The 15,044-nt window shown below is 52.5% G+C and overlaps 1 pseudogene; it reads left to right on the forward strand.

The window, feature by feature from the left end:
• Positions 1–206: 206 nt before the first annotated feature.
• Positions 207–3,327, forward strand: LOC149450365 (forkhead activin signal transducer 3-like; annotated as a pseudogene).
• Positions 3,328–15,044: the final 11,717 nt, after the last annotated feature.

Below are 15,044 nucleotides of genomic sequence, written 5' to 3' on the forward strand. Positions count from 1 at the left end.
TTCCCGCCAAAATCAATACAAGCATGTACAAAGAGTTCTGTCTTTACCATGACTTCAATTGCTATATGCCCACTTTAGGAAGTATTGTATGATAGATGGGCTCCAGCCATATTCAGAAGGTCTGCAAAGGTGTCCTCCTAAGTATTTCAGTGCAGGTTTCCTGGTGAGGGTCAAAGTCACAAATGGAGCTAAGTATTACTTATATAATGTGATAGGTATTACGTATCTGGGTTTATGGTTTAGTTCATTCGCTTATGACTATATATTTTCCTTGCAGATCCTCCAAGAGCTCAGCAACATCTTCCCTTTCTTTAAGGGGGATTATCTGGGCTGGAAGGACTCTGTTCGACACAACCTCTCCTCCAATGATTGCTTCAGAAAGGTAAGGACTTGGTGCTCCTGTGACACGATGGTGGTGGTAGGCTCTTAAAGGCCTAATCCTGCAGAATAGTCCTTGTATTAAAATGTAAATGTGATAATATGAGAGTGTGCCTAGAGCCCTGTTGCCTCTCAACTTCCCACAGCCCCCCCCCCCAAGACCCCCTGAGAGCTCTCCTGCCTCAATAGTGTTGAATTGCCAACCTCCAACAGTGTCCCCAAGCTCCTAAGGTGAACCCCAGGCCCTGCAAAGCTCCCAGTCTCCTGGAGAGACCATCAACCCTCCCATCTACTCCCAACTCAACTCCCTCCAAAAGCCTCATCCCCTACAAGGGCATCAGGTCTGCTCTAATCCCCTCCAGAACCCCCAGTCCCCCACAGTGACATCCAGCCCCAGCCAAAGCTTTCCAGCATTTTAATACATATTTTGTATCCCCATAATTTAATTCTGTGACTATAGACTTTGCTTCTACGGTTGGGTCATAGAAAATTCTGGAAGAATTCACCAGGCCCTGGTCTCAATACGGTTGCAAACACTTTTTGTATGGTAGCTTGGAATTTTTTCTGTATCCCATACTCTGGATTTGTTCCATTTCTGTTGGGGGTCTTTCAGTTGTCTATTTATAACTAATTGTATATTTATGGTTTAATGTATATTGGTAATTGTCTATTTATAGAGCTGTTGAGAAATTTTTTTTTGGCCATATTTTTACAATTTATGAAGACCTCCAAGCTGGAGGGGAACTTCATTTAAATTCTTCTTTTCATGTTCAAAAGTCTTTGTTTTTTTTAAATTTCAAGGTTTTTTTTCTTTACACTAATGTTTTTGTACATCGCTGGAACTTTCTGCTTTAAATGTTTGTGAAACTGAGAACGGCAGCGTTGCGAAATACTGTTAAAAGGAAAGTAACAATTTTTTCCTGCTCATTATAAATAATCCCGCAGACTCAAGGAGAGTTATATTTTACCCAAACAAACATCATTTTACTAATTATTTTTATAAGTTCTACTGTGGGCTCAGGGCCTCCAGCACTGCTGAGTGACACAATGGGAATCTGGTGTCACAGGGTGATGTTTGGGATTGTTTGGAGTCCCATGTGCTACAGACATTGTCCCAGGATGACACACACAGTGAAGGGAGCTTCCTTTGCAATGTCTTCAAATACAACTCAGATACCCAAAACAGAGCAACTATTGTATCTACTCCATGGGGGGGATTTACTAAAACTGGTGCACTCAGAATCTGGTGCAGCTGTGCATGGTAGTCACTCAGCTGCTTACCTCTGCTTGCTCAATTAGGCTTTGTCAGTAAAACCTGCAAACTGATTGGTTTTTATGCAGAAGTGAACTTGATTTTGCACTCTCTAGCCTTAGTAAATAAACCCCGGTATGTGTAGATGTCCACTCTGCTTCATTACTCTACCTTGTGTTTTTACCCTCCCTCATCCTCCCATTACCCCCCACTGATTCTACCTATTGCATCATTATATTCTTCATATGGCCACCCCAGGGCATTGTCTCCTCCACCCCAGGGCATTGTCTTCTCCACCCCAGGGCATTGTCTCCTCCACCCCAGGGCATTGTCTCCTCCACCCCAGGGCATTGCCACCACCTCTACTGCAGGTTTGACCCCCTTCCTTTCAGCACAGGGTATTGTCCCCCCCCCCCCCCCCAGCTCAGGGCATTGCTCTATCTTCTGGTGCAGGGAATTGCCCCTCCCGCAGCAACCAATTCCTTACCATTCTCCCGGAATTTGCAGATTGCCAGAAACATCACAGGAGGGGCAGAGACGACACTGCAATAGGTTGATTTTTGTATTTTGTATATTTGTGTATACTTAGATTTACATACAATTTTGATTAAAAAAAAAAAAAAAAGAACTCCAGCTAAAATCTTAGCACACACCTGATAGGGGATCCTACCATTTCCCACTCTATATAAAGCAAACATTTTTAATTTTGTACATATATTATCCATGTAAAATATAACCATTTATGATAATAGGGGCAGATCCGGGGAAATTATTTGTCTGTATTATAAATAGGCTGTAAGGATTGGTTCCCCTGACCCGTAATAGATTTGTGTGACTTTGCTGTGCCGGCCTACGCCTCTAATGTCTTCTCACTCTTTGCAGGTCCTAAAAGATCCACTAAAGCCGCAGGCTAAGGGCAACTACTGGACGGTGGATGTGAGCCGAATTCCTGAGGATGCCATGAAGCTGCAGAACACGAGAGGCACCCGGCAAGAACCCTACCCTCCTGACCTGGCTCCTTATATCCTGCATGGGCAGCCCTACAGATCTGTAGACTTTTACCACCCCCATCTTTCAAATGACAATATTGTGGTCAGATCAGATGCAGAGGCTGGTCCCTCCATACCAACCCAACCCCCAAATATAGATCCTGCCGCAACATTCCCAAACATCTTATGGAATCTTCCATCATATTCAACATTTGTGGCCCCTAATGTTGTGGCCACTCCCAGCATACACCCTCTCCTGTTTTACCCCAACTTCCCTTCTTCCTCTCGGTATAACTACATGCCTACCCCATACTCAAGCCCAACCTATGCGGAGCGGAGGGATGTTTACACTCCCAGTCTGATGCCCTCAATGCCTCCCCCGCCCAGAACCTCTGAAACCAGAATCTGCTCTTCAGATTTCCCTCCCATTAGAATGGCCTTTGACATCCCCGAGTATCCACAACATGGGGGCTACATGAATATACAAAACATCTATGGGCAGCAATTTTCTCAGGGTGGGGTGTACAAAGGGTACAGACCCAGTGGTTTCTGATTGGCCAGTTGATGAGACAAGGCTGGTCTTGGGCTAGTCACTTTTGCCTCAGGGACTAGCTGCACTTCAAGCCTTACCCAATGATGTTGGCACCCAACGTGGCACATGGCCCAGCGGAGGTGGCACCAAACATGACCTACAGTCCAAAGGCATTAGTCTACAACATATATATATATATCAGTCATTTTATATCTTGTCTCTTTTTACTTCAAATAAATTTGAATTTGTTTTTCAATCTCAAGTGATATCAAAGCTTCCTTTTTTTTTAAATGACAAACATGTCATACTTACCTTCTCTGTGCAGTGGTTTTGCACAGAGCAGCCCGGATCCTCTTCTTCTCAGGTCCCCCGCTGGTGCTCATGGCTCCTCCCCCTTGACCAGTGCCCCCAATAGTAAGTCTATTACTATGGGGGCACTGGTGCGTGCTCACTCCTGAGCCCCACTCTGTGCATTCATAAGATACATAGAGCAGCTGCTGTGTTTCAGCCAATGAGAAGAGAGACATGGGACCCGTGTACATCGCTGGATCAAGAGGGGGCTCAGGTGAGTATTGGGGGGGGGGCTGAGGGGGAGCAGCACAGAAGGCTTTTTACCTTCAAGCATGGAATGCATAAAAGGTACAAATCCTTCAGCCTTTACAACCACTTTAACTTTTTCTAGTTATATACTCTGTAAAAAGTACTTTGGAAGATAAGATCGGTCTTTATTGTCATTGCAACGTAAATCACAATAAAATTCTATTAAAAAAAAAAAACTCCACACACATGTGAACATATAACATTCTCAACATACACACATGTGAACATTGCCCCCCTCCCCCCCATATAAAAGCCTAAAAGACACCCCGACCACAACATCAAGCCAAGTCACTTGAAGCGAGATAATATTACTCAGAATGACCATTTAGGGCCTTGATAGCTCTTGGAAAGAAAGAAACCTTCCTTGAGTCGTTCTGTCCTCACCTTTTTCTTTTCTGAACCTCCTGCCAGATGGTTTCCAGGTTTAGTTTATATTTACTAAAATAATTGCATTTCCTTGTTCTGTGTACTGTGGGAGACCAGATATAGTGAATGCAGGGTCCTCGGAGAGCGGGTATAGTGAATGCAGGGTCTGGGGAGAGCGGATATAGTGAATGCGGGGTCCAGGGAGACCAGATATAGTGAATGCAGGGTCCTCGGAGAGCGGGTATAGTGAATGCAGGGTCCGGGGAGAGCGGATATAGTGAATGCGGGGTCCGGGGAGAGCGGATATAGTGAATGCGGGGTCTGGGGAGAGCGGATATAGTGAATGCGGGGTCCAGGGAGAGCGGATATAGTGAATGCGGGGTCCAGGGAGAGCGGATATAGTGAATGCGGAGTCCGGGGAGAGCGGATATAGTGAATGCAGGGTCCGGGGAGAGCGGATAGAGTGAATTCGGGGTCCTGGGAGAGTGGGTATAGTGAATGCGGGGTCCGGGGAGACCGGGTATAGTGAATGCGGGGTCTGGGGAGACCGCGTATAGTGAATGCGGGGTCCGGGGAGACCGGGTATAGTGAATGCGGGGTCCGGGGAGACCAGATATAGTAAATGCGGGGTCCGGGGAGACCGGATATAGTGAATAGAGATGAGCGAAGTATTCAAAAATTCGATTCGACTGATTCGGCGAATTCGTGGAAAAATTTTGATTCGAGTCGAATATATTCGCTGTGAATTTAACTTAAAAAAGGGTGTTTCTAGGCTTCAGAGAGACTTAATATTAGTGCTGAACACTGTACCTTTAATTTAAATGCCCTTGGAGTCTGCTGGGGAAGAGAAATAATACTGTCAGGCAGTATGACATGCAGATGAGTGCCGTCGATCTTAGAATCACCGCACACTTCACTCATTTGGGCAGTCACGGGGCCAAAACCAGAGTGTGGAGCCACAGTGTGGCGGTGGAGGCAGCAGCAATGGGAGGCCATACAGCACCCTATGACAAAAATGGAAACCACCAGCAGTGTGAGGAGACCTGAAAGTGGCACATGGCAGAGTGTGGCGATAGAGACAGCAGCAATGGGAGGCCGTACAGGGACCCATGACACACTCTGGACCTGGCAGCAGCATGAGGAGGCGGTACAGGGGCCCATGGCAGATTACGGGCCTGGCAGCAGCATGAGGAGTCGGTACGGGGGCCCATGGCAGATTACGGGCCTGGCAGCAGCAATGGGAGGCCGTACAGGGACCCATGACACAATCTGGACCTGGCAGCAGCATGGGGAGGCGGTACAGGGGCCCATGACAGATTACGGGCTTGGCAGCAGCAATTGGAGTCGGTACGGGGGCCCATGACACACTCTGGACCTGGCAGCAGCATGAGGAGGCGGTACAGGGGCGCATGACAGATTATGAGCCTGGCAGCAGCAACTTGGACAGGAGGACGTTCAGTTTCTGCACCGTCTGGTGCGTGCTCGCAAACTGTTGTCTCTTGGAAACGGATTCCAAGAAAGACTGCTGACGGAATCCGTGAAGAGGAGTAGCAGGAGAAGGAGCATCTGAAAGAGCGGAATATGCCAACAAGCGACAACAGGGGCCCATGACAGATTACGGGCCTGGCAGCAGCATGAGGAGTCGGTACGGGGGCCCATGGCAGATTAGGGGCCTGGCAGCAGCTATGGGAGGCCCGTAATCTGCCAGCACCCTATGACAAAAAATGGAACCCACCAGCAGTGTGAGGAGACCTGAAAGTGGCACATGGCAGAGTGTGGCGATGGAGACAGCAGCAATGGGAGGCCGTACATGGACCCATGAGAGACTCTGGACTTGGCAGCAGCATGAGGAGGCGGTATAGGGGCCCATGGCAGATTAGGGGCCTGGCAGCAGCTATAGGAGGCCCATAATCTGCCAGCACCCTATGACAAAAAATGTAACACACCAGCAGTGTGAGGAGACCTGAAAGTGGCACATGTTTGGGGCATGATTCATGGTGGATTTAGTCAGTTGTGTCAGGAACTGGTGGTTTGAAATCCAGACTAATCCACGCCTGATTCATTTTCACAAACGTCAGTCTCTCCACACTTTGGGTGGACAGTCGTGTCCTCCGCGGAGTTGCAATACCTCCTGCCGCACTAAACACGCGCTCCGATGCCACGCTACTGGCCGGGCATGACAGCCTTTCAAGGGCAAATTCAGCTAGTTGGGGCCAAAGGTCAAGTTTCGTTGCCCAGTAGTCAAGGGGATTGTCTACCTCGGTTGGCAGGGTGCTGTCCAAGTAGGCCTAAGCCTGTTGTTTGAGGTCCTGCTCCAGGTCCACCTGATGCTGCTGCTGCTGCTGCGGCTGGTTAGTAGTTTCCTCACTGCGCTGGTGAAAAAAGCTACTCATCATCGACTGCAGACTGAGGCAGCCGCTGCTGGTGGAGCTGCCACTGCTCCTACCACCCCACCCCTCCCCTGCTGCCATGGCAGCGGAACGCGAGCGCACAGGGCCCACAGTGTCTGAGGATGGACGTTGGCGCAGACAGGCAGAGACCAGCTGACTACATAGGTGGTTTTTATAGTACGTTATTTTGGCCTCCCTCTCAGCAGGTGTGAAAAAGGCCACCATTTTTGAACGGTAGCGAGGGTCCAACAAGGTGGACAGCCAAAAGTCATCCCTCTGTCTGATGGTTATTATTCGGCTGTCGCTACGCAAGCAACCGAGCATGCTATGGGCCATTTGTGCCAAGGAATGCGAGGGACTCCCTGCCTCCATCTCCACAGCATACTGCCACGGTGCGTCTGGGTCCTCTGTCTCCTCCTCCTCCTCCTCTACCAGATGCTCCTGCTCCTCCACTCCTGTCCGCTGAGTGGAAAAACCACCCATTTCACTCAATAATTCCTGAGCACCAATGTCCTCCTCTACCTCCTCCTCTTCTTCCTGTCCTGCCCCCACAGGGGTCATGTGGCGTTGAGATCTGTGCGCCACGTCTACCGCACCCTGACCAGCCATTGTTAACAGCATTTGTTCCAGGACGTGCAACAGAGGAATGACGTCGTTCATCCCATAGTCCTGCCGACTCACGAATAGCGTGGCCTCCTCAAAGGGCCTGAGCAAGCGCAGGTGTCACGCATGAGCTGCCAATGGCTGACATCTAAGTTACACAGGGAGTACCTTTATCCGCTTTTAACATCAGGAAATCGGTGATGGCCTTTCGCTGTTCGTAAAGGCGGTCTAACATATGTAGGGTTGAATTCCACCTTGTTGCAACGTCACAGCATGAGGAGTCGGTACGGGGGCCCATGGCAGATTACGTGCCTGGCAGCAGCAATGGGAGGCCCGTAATCTGCCAGCACCCTATGTCAAAAAATTCAACACACCAGCAGTGTGAGGAGACCTGAAAGTGGCACATGGCAGAGTGTGGCGATGGAGACAGCAGCAATGGGAGGCCGTACAGGGACCCATGACAGACTCTGGACCTGGCAGCAGCATGAGGAGGCGGTATATAGGGGCCTATGGCAGATTAGGGGCCTGGCAGCAGCTATGGGAGGCCCGTAATCTGCCAGCACCCTATGTCAAAAAATTCTACACACCAGCAGTGTGAGGAGACCTGAAAGTGGCACATGGCAGAGTGTGGCGATGGAGACAGCAGCAATGGGAGGCCGTACAGGGACCCATGACAGACTCTGGACCTGGCAGCAGCATGAGGAGGCGGTATATAGGGGCCTATGGCAGATTAGGGGCCTGGCAGCAGCAATGGGAGGCCCGTAATCTGCCAGCACCCTATGTCAAAAAATTCAACACACCAGCAGTGTGAGGAGACCTGAAAGTGGCACATGGCTTGAGAGACTGTGGACCTGGCAGCAGCATGAAGAGGCGGTATAGGGGCCCATGGCAGATTAGGGGCCTGGCAGCAGCTATGGGAGGCCCGTAATCTGCCAGCACCCTATGTCAAAAAATTGAACACACCAGCAGTGTGAGGAGACCTGAAAGTGGCACATGGCAGAGTGTGGCGATGGAGACAGCAGCAATGGGAGGCCGTACAGGGACCCATGAGAGACTCTGGACCTGGCAGCAGCATGAGGAGGCGGTATATAGGGGCCTATGGCAGATTAGGGGCCTGGCAGCAGCTATGGGAGGCCCGTAATCTGCCAGCACCCTATGTCAAAAAATTCTACACACCAGCAGTGTGAGGAGACCTGAAAGTGGCACATGGCAGAGTGTGGCGATGGAGACAGCAGCAATGGGAGGCCGTACAGGGACCCATGAGAGACTCTGGACCTGGCAGCAGCATGAGGAGGCGGTATATAGGGGCCTATGGCAGATTAGGGGCCTGGCAGCAGCTATGGGAGGCCTGTAATCTGCCAGCACCCTATGTCAAAAAATTCTACACACCAGCAGTGTGAGGAGACCTGAAAGTGGCACATGGCAGAGTGTGGCGATGGAGACAGCAGCAATGGGAGGCCGTACAGGGACCCATGAGAGACTCTGGACCTGGCAGCAGCATGAGGAGGCGGTATATAGGGGCCTATGGCAGATTAGGGGCCTGGCAGCAGCTATAGGAGGCCCGTAATCTGCCAGCACCCTATGTCAAAAAATTCTACACACCAGCAGTGTGAGGAGACCTGAAAGTGGCACATGGCAGAGTGTGGCGATGGAGACAGCAGCAATGGGAGGCCGTACAGGGACCCATGACAGACTCTGGACCTGGCAGCAGCATGAGGAGGCGGTATATAGGGGCCTATGGCAGATTAGGGGCCTGGCAGCAGCTATGGGAGGCCCGTAATCTGCCAGCACCCTATGTCAAAAAATTCAACACACCAGCAGTGTGTGAGGAGACCTGAAAGTGGCACATGGCAGAGTGTGGCGATGGAGACAGCAGCAATGGGAGGCCATACAGGGACCCATGAGAGACTCTGGACCTGGCAGCAGCATGAGGAGGCGGTATATAGGGGCCTATGGCAGATTAGGGGCCTGGCAGCAGCTATGGGAGGCCCGTAATCTGCCAGCACCCTATGTCAAAAAATTCTACACACCAGCAGTGTGAGGAGACCTGAAAGTGGCACATGGCAGAGTGTGGCGATGGAGACAGCAGCAATGGGAGGCCGTACAGGGACCCATGAGAGACTCTGGACCTGGCAGCAGCATGAGGAGGCGGTATATAGGGGCCTATGGCAGATTAGGGGCCTGGCAGCAGCAATGGGAGGCCCGTAATCTGCCAGCACCCTATGTCAAAAAATTCAACACACCAGCAGTGTGAGGAGACCTGAAAGTGGCACATGGCATGAGAGACTGTGGACCTGGCATCAGCATGAAGAGGCGGTATAGGGGCCCATGGCAGATTAGGAGCCTGGCAGCAGCTATGGGAGGCCCGTAATCTGCCAGCACCCTATGTCAAAAAATTGAACACACCAGCAGTGTGAGGAGACCTGAAAGTGGCACATGGCAGAGTGTGGCGATGGAGACAGCAGCAATGGGAGGCCGTACAGGGACCCATGACAGACTCTGGACCTGGCAGCAGCATGAGGAGGCGGTATATAGGGGCCTATGGCAGATTAGGGGCCTGGCAGCAGCAATGGGAGGCCCGTAATCTGCCAGCACCCTATGTCAAAAAATTCAACACACCAGCAGTGTGAGGAGACCTGAAAGTGGCACATGGCATGAGAGACTGTGGACCTGGCAGCAGCATGAAGAGGCGGTATAGGGGCCCATGGCAGATTAGGGGCCTGGCAGCAGCTATGGGAGGCCCGTAATCTGCCAGCACCCTATGGCAAAAAATTGAACACACCAGCAGTGTGAGGAGACCTGAAAGTGGCACATGGCAGAGTGTGGCGATGGAGACAGCAGCAATGGGAGGCCGTACAGGGACCCATGAGAGACTCTGGACCTGGCAGCAGCATGAGGAGGCGGTATATAGGGGCCTATGGCAGATTAGGGGCCTGGCAGCAGCTATGGGAGGCCCGTAATCTGCCAGCACCCTATGTCAAAAAATTCTACACACCAGCAGTGTGAGGAGACCTGAAAGTGGCACATGGCAGAGTGTGGCGATGGAGACAGCAGCAATGGGAGGCCGTACAGGGACCCATGAGAGACTCTGGACCTGGCAGCAGCATGAGGAGGCGGTATATAGGGGCCTATGGCAGATTAGGGGCCTGGCAGCAGCTATGGGAGGCCCGTAATCTGCCAGCACCCTATGTCAAAAAATTCTACACACCAGCAGTGTGAGGAGACCTGAAAGTGGCACATGGCAGAGTGTGGCGATGGAGACAGCAGCAATGGGAGGCCGTACAGGGACCCATGAGAGACTCTGGACCTGGCAGCAGCATGAGGAGGCGGTATATAGGGGCCTATGGCAGATTAGGGGCCTGGCAGCAGCTATAGGAGGCCCGTAATCTGCCAGCACCCTATGTCAAAAAATTCTACACACCAGCAGTGTGAGGAGACCTGAAAGTGGCACATGGCAGAGTGTGGCGATGGAGACAGCAGCAATGGGAGGCCGTACAGGGACCCATGACAGACTCTGGACCTGGCAGCAGCATGAGGAGGCGGTATATAGGGGCCTATGGCAGATTAGGGGCCTGGCAGCAGCTATGGGAGGCCCGTAATCTGCCAGCACCCTATGTCAAAAAATTCAACACACCAGCAGTGTGTGAGGAGACCTGAAAGTGGCACATGGCAGAGTGTGGCGATGGAGACAGCAGCAATGGGAGGCCATACAGGGACCCATGAGAGACTCTGGACCTGGCAGCAGCATGAGGAGGCGGTATATAGGGGCCTATGGCAGATTAGGGGCCTGGCAGCAGCTATGGGAGGCCCGTAATCTGCCAGCACCCTATGTCAAAAAATTCTACACACCAGCAGTGTGAGGAGACCTGAAAGTGGCACATGGCAGAGTGTGGCGATGGAGACAGCAGCAATGGGAGGCCGTACAGGGACCCATGAGAGACTCTGGACCTGGCAGCAGCATGAGGAGGCGGTATATAGGGGCCTATGGCAGATTAGGGGCCTGGCAGCAGCAATGGGAGGCCCGTAATCTGCCAGCACCCTATGTCAAAAAATTCAACACACCAGCAGTGTGAGGAGACCTGAAAGTGGCACATGGCATGAGAGACTGTGGACCTGGCAGCAGCATGAAGAGGCGGTATAGGGGCCCATGGCAGATTAGGGGCCTGGCAGCAGCTATGGGAGGCCCGTAATCTGCCAGCACCCTATGTCAAAAAATTGAACACACCAGCAGTGTGAGGAGACCTGAAAGTGGCACATGGCAGAGTGTGGCGATGGAGACAGCAGCAATGGGAGGCCGTACAGGGACCCATGAGAGACTCTGGACCTGGCAGCAGCATGAGGAGGCGGTATATAGGGGCCTATGGCAGATTAGGGGCCTGGCAGCAGCTATGGGAGGCCCGTAATCTGCCAGCACCCTATGTCAAAAAATTGAACACACCAGCAGTGTGAGGAGACCTGAAAGTGGCACATGGCAGAGTGTGGCGATGGAGACAGCAGCAATGGGAGGCCGTACAGGGACCCATGAGAGACTCTGGACCTGGCAGCAGCATGAGGAGGAGGTATATAGGGGCCTATGGCAGATTAGGGGCCTGGCAGCAGCTATAGGAGGCCCGTAATCTGCCAGCACCCTATGTCAAAAAATTCTACACACCAGCAGTGTGAGGAGACCTGAAAGTGGCACATGGCAGAGTGTGGCGATGGAGACAGCAGCAATGGGAGGCCGTACAGGGACCCATGAGAGACTCTGGACCTGGCAGCAGCATGAGGAGGCGGTATATAGGGGCCTATGGCAGATTAGGGGCCTGGCAGCAGCTATAGGAGGCCCGTAATCTGCCAGCACCCTATGTCAAAAAATTCAACACACCAGCAGTGTGAGGAGACCTGAAAGTGGCACATGGCATGAGACACTGTGGACCTGGCAGCAGCATGAGGAGGCGGTATATAGGGGCCCATGGCAGATTAGGGGCCTGGCAGCAGCTATGGGAGGCCCGTAATCTGCCAGCACCCTATGTCAAAAAATTCAACACACCAGCAGTGTGTGAGGAGACCTGAAAGTGGCACATGGCAGAGTGTGGCGATGGAGACAGCAGCAATGGGAGGCCGTACAGGGACCCATGAGAGACTCTGGACCTGGCAGCAGCATGAGGAGGCGGTATATAGGGGCCTATGGCAGATTAGGGGCCTGGCAGCAGCTATGGGAGGCCCGTAATCTGCCAGCACCCTATGTCAAAAAATTCAACACACCAGCAGTGTGAGGAGACCTGAAAGTGACACATGGCATGAGAGACTGTGGACCTGGCAGCAGCATGAAGAGGCGGTATAGGGGCCCATGGCAGATTAGGGGCCTGGCAGCAGCTATGGGAGGCCCGTAATCTGCCAGCACCCTATGTCAAAAAATTGAACACACCAGCAGTGTGAGGAGACCTGAAAGTGGCACATGGCAGAGTGTGGCGATGGAGACAGCAGCAATGGGAGGCCGTACAGGGACCCATGAGAGACTCTGGACCTGGCAGCAGCATGAGGAGGCGGTATATAGGGGCCTATGGCAGATTAGGGGCCTGGCAGCAGCTATGGGAGGCCCGTAATCTGCCAGCACCCTATGTCAAAAAATTCTACACACCAGCAGTGTGAGGAGACCTGAAAGTGGCACATGGCAGAGTGTGGCGATGGAGACAGCAGCAATGGGAGGCCGTACAGGGACCCATGACAGACTCTGGACCTGGCAGCAGCATGAGGAGGCGGTATATAGGGGCCTATGGCAGATTAGGGGCCTGGCAGCAGCAATGGGAGGCCCGTAATCTGCCAGCACCCTATGTCAAAAAATTCAACACACCAGCAGTGTGAGGAGACCTGAAAGTGGCACATGGCATGAGAGACTGTGGACCTGGCAGCAGTATGAAGAGGCGGTATAGGGGCCCATGGCAGATTAGGGGCCTGGCAGCAGCTATGGGAGGCCCGTAATCTGCCAGCACCCTATGTCAAAAAATTGAACACACCAGCAGTGTGAGGAGACCTGAAAGTGGTACATGGCAGAGTGTGGCGATGGAGACAGCAGCAATGGGAGGCCGTACAGGGACCCATGAGAGACTCTGGACCTGGCAGCAGCATGAGGAGGCGGTATATAGGGGCCTATGGCAGATTAGGGGCCTGGCAGCAGCTATGGGAGGCCCGTAATCTGCCAGCATCCTATGTCAAAAAATTCTACACACCAGCAGTGTGAGGAGACCTGAAAGTGGCACATGGCAGAGTGTGGCGATGGAGACAGCAGCAATGGGAGGCCGTACAGGGACCCATGAGAGACTCTGGACCTGGCAGCAGCATGAGGAGGCGGTATATAGGGGCCTATGGCAGATTAGGGGCCTGGCAGCAGCTATGGGAGGCCCGTAATCTGCCAGCACCCTATGTCAAAAAATTCTACACACCAGCAGTGTGTGAGGAGACCTGAAAGTGGCACATGGCAGAGTGTGGCGATGGAGACAGCAGCAATGGGAGGCCGTACAGGGACCCATGAGAGACTCTGGACCTGGCAGCAGCATGAGGAGGCGGTATATAGGGGCCTATGGCAGATTAGGGTCCTGGCAGCAGCTATGGGAGGCCCGTAATCTGCCAGCACCCTATGTCAAAAAATTCTACACACCAGCAGTGTGTGAGGAGACCTGAAAGTGGCACATGTTTGAGGCATGATTCATGGCGGATTTAGTCAGTTGTGTCAGGAACTGGTGGTTTGAAATCCAGACTATTCCACGCCTGATTCATTTTCACAAACGTGAGTCTCTCCACACTTTGGGTGGACAGTCGTGTCCTCCGCGGAGTTACAATACCTCCTGCCGCACTAAACACGCGCTCCGATGCCACGCTACTGGCCGGGCATGACAGCCTTTCAAGGGCAAATTCAGCTAGTTGGGGCCAAAGGTCAAGTTTCGTTGACCAGTAGTCAAGGGGATTGTCTACCTCGGTTGGCAGGGTGCTGTCCAAGTAGGCCCAAGCCTGTTGTTTGAGGTCCTGCTCCAGGTCCACCTGATGCTGCTGCGGCTGGTTAGTAGATTCCTCACTGCGCTGGTGAAGAAAGCTACTCATCATCGACTGCAGACTGAGGCAGCCGCTGCTGGTGGAGCTGCCACTGCTCCTACCACCCCACCCCTCCCCTGCTGCCATGGCAGCGGAACGCGAGCGCACAGGGCCCACAGTGTCTGAGGATGGACGTTGGCGCACAAAGGCAGAGACCAACTGACTACATAGGTGGTTTTTATAGTACGTTATTTTGGCCTCCCTCTCAGCAGGTGTGAAAAAGGCCACCATTTTGGAACGGCAGCCAGGGTCCAACAAGGTGGACAGCCAAAAGTCATCCCTCTGTCTGATGGTTATTATTCGGCTGTCGCTACGCAAGCAACCGAGCATGCTATGGGCCATTTGTGCCAAGGAATGCGAGGGACTCCCTGCCTCCATCTCCACAGCATACTGCCACGGTGCGTCTGGGTCCTCTGTCTCCTCCTCCTCCTCCTCTACCAGATGCTCCTGCTCCTCCACTCCTGTCCGCTGAGTGGAAAAACCACCCATTTCACTCAATAATTCCTGAGCACAAATGTCCTCCTCTACCTCCTCCTCTTCTTCCTGTCCTGCCCCCACAGGGGTCATGTGGCGTTGAGATCTGTGCGCCACGTCTACCGCACCCTGACCAGCCATTGTTAACAGCATTTGTTCAAGGACGTGCAACAGAGGAATGACGTCGTTCATCCCATAGTCCTGCCGACTCACGAATAGCGTGGCCTCCTCAAAGGGCCTGAGCAAGCGGCAGGTGTCACGCATGAGCTGCCAATGGCTGACATCGAAGTTACACAGGGGAGTACCTTTATCCGCTTGTAACATCAGGAAATCGGTGATGGCCTTTCGCTGCTCGTAAAGGCGGTCTAACATATGTAGGGTTGAATTCCACC

This window comes from Staurois parvus, unplaced genomic scaffold (genome assembly GCF_062004578.1).
Source record: "Staurois parvus isolate SC_StPar_1 unplaced genomic scaffold, SC_StPar_1.0 ptg000575l, whole genome shotgun sequence".
Classification (NCBI taxonomy): domain Eukaryota; kingdom Metazoa; phylum Chordata; class Amphibia; order Anura; family Ranidae; genus Staurois; species Staurois parvus.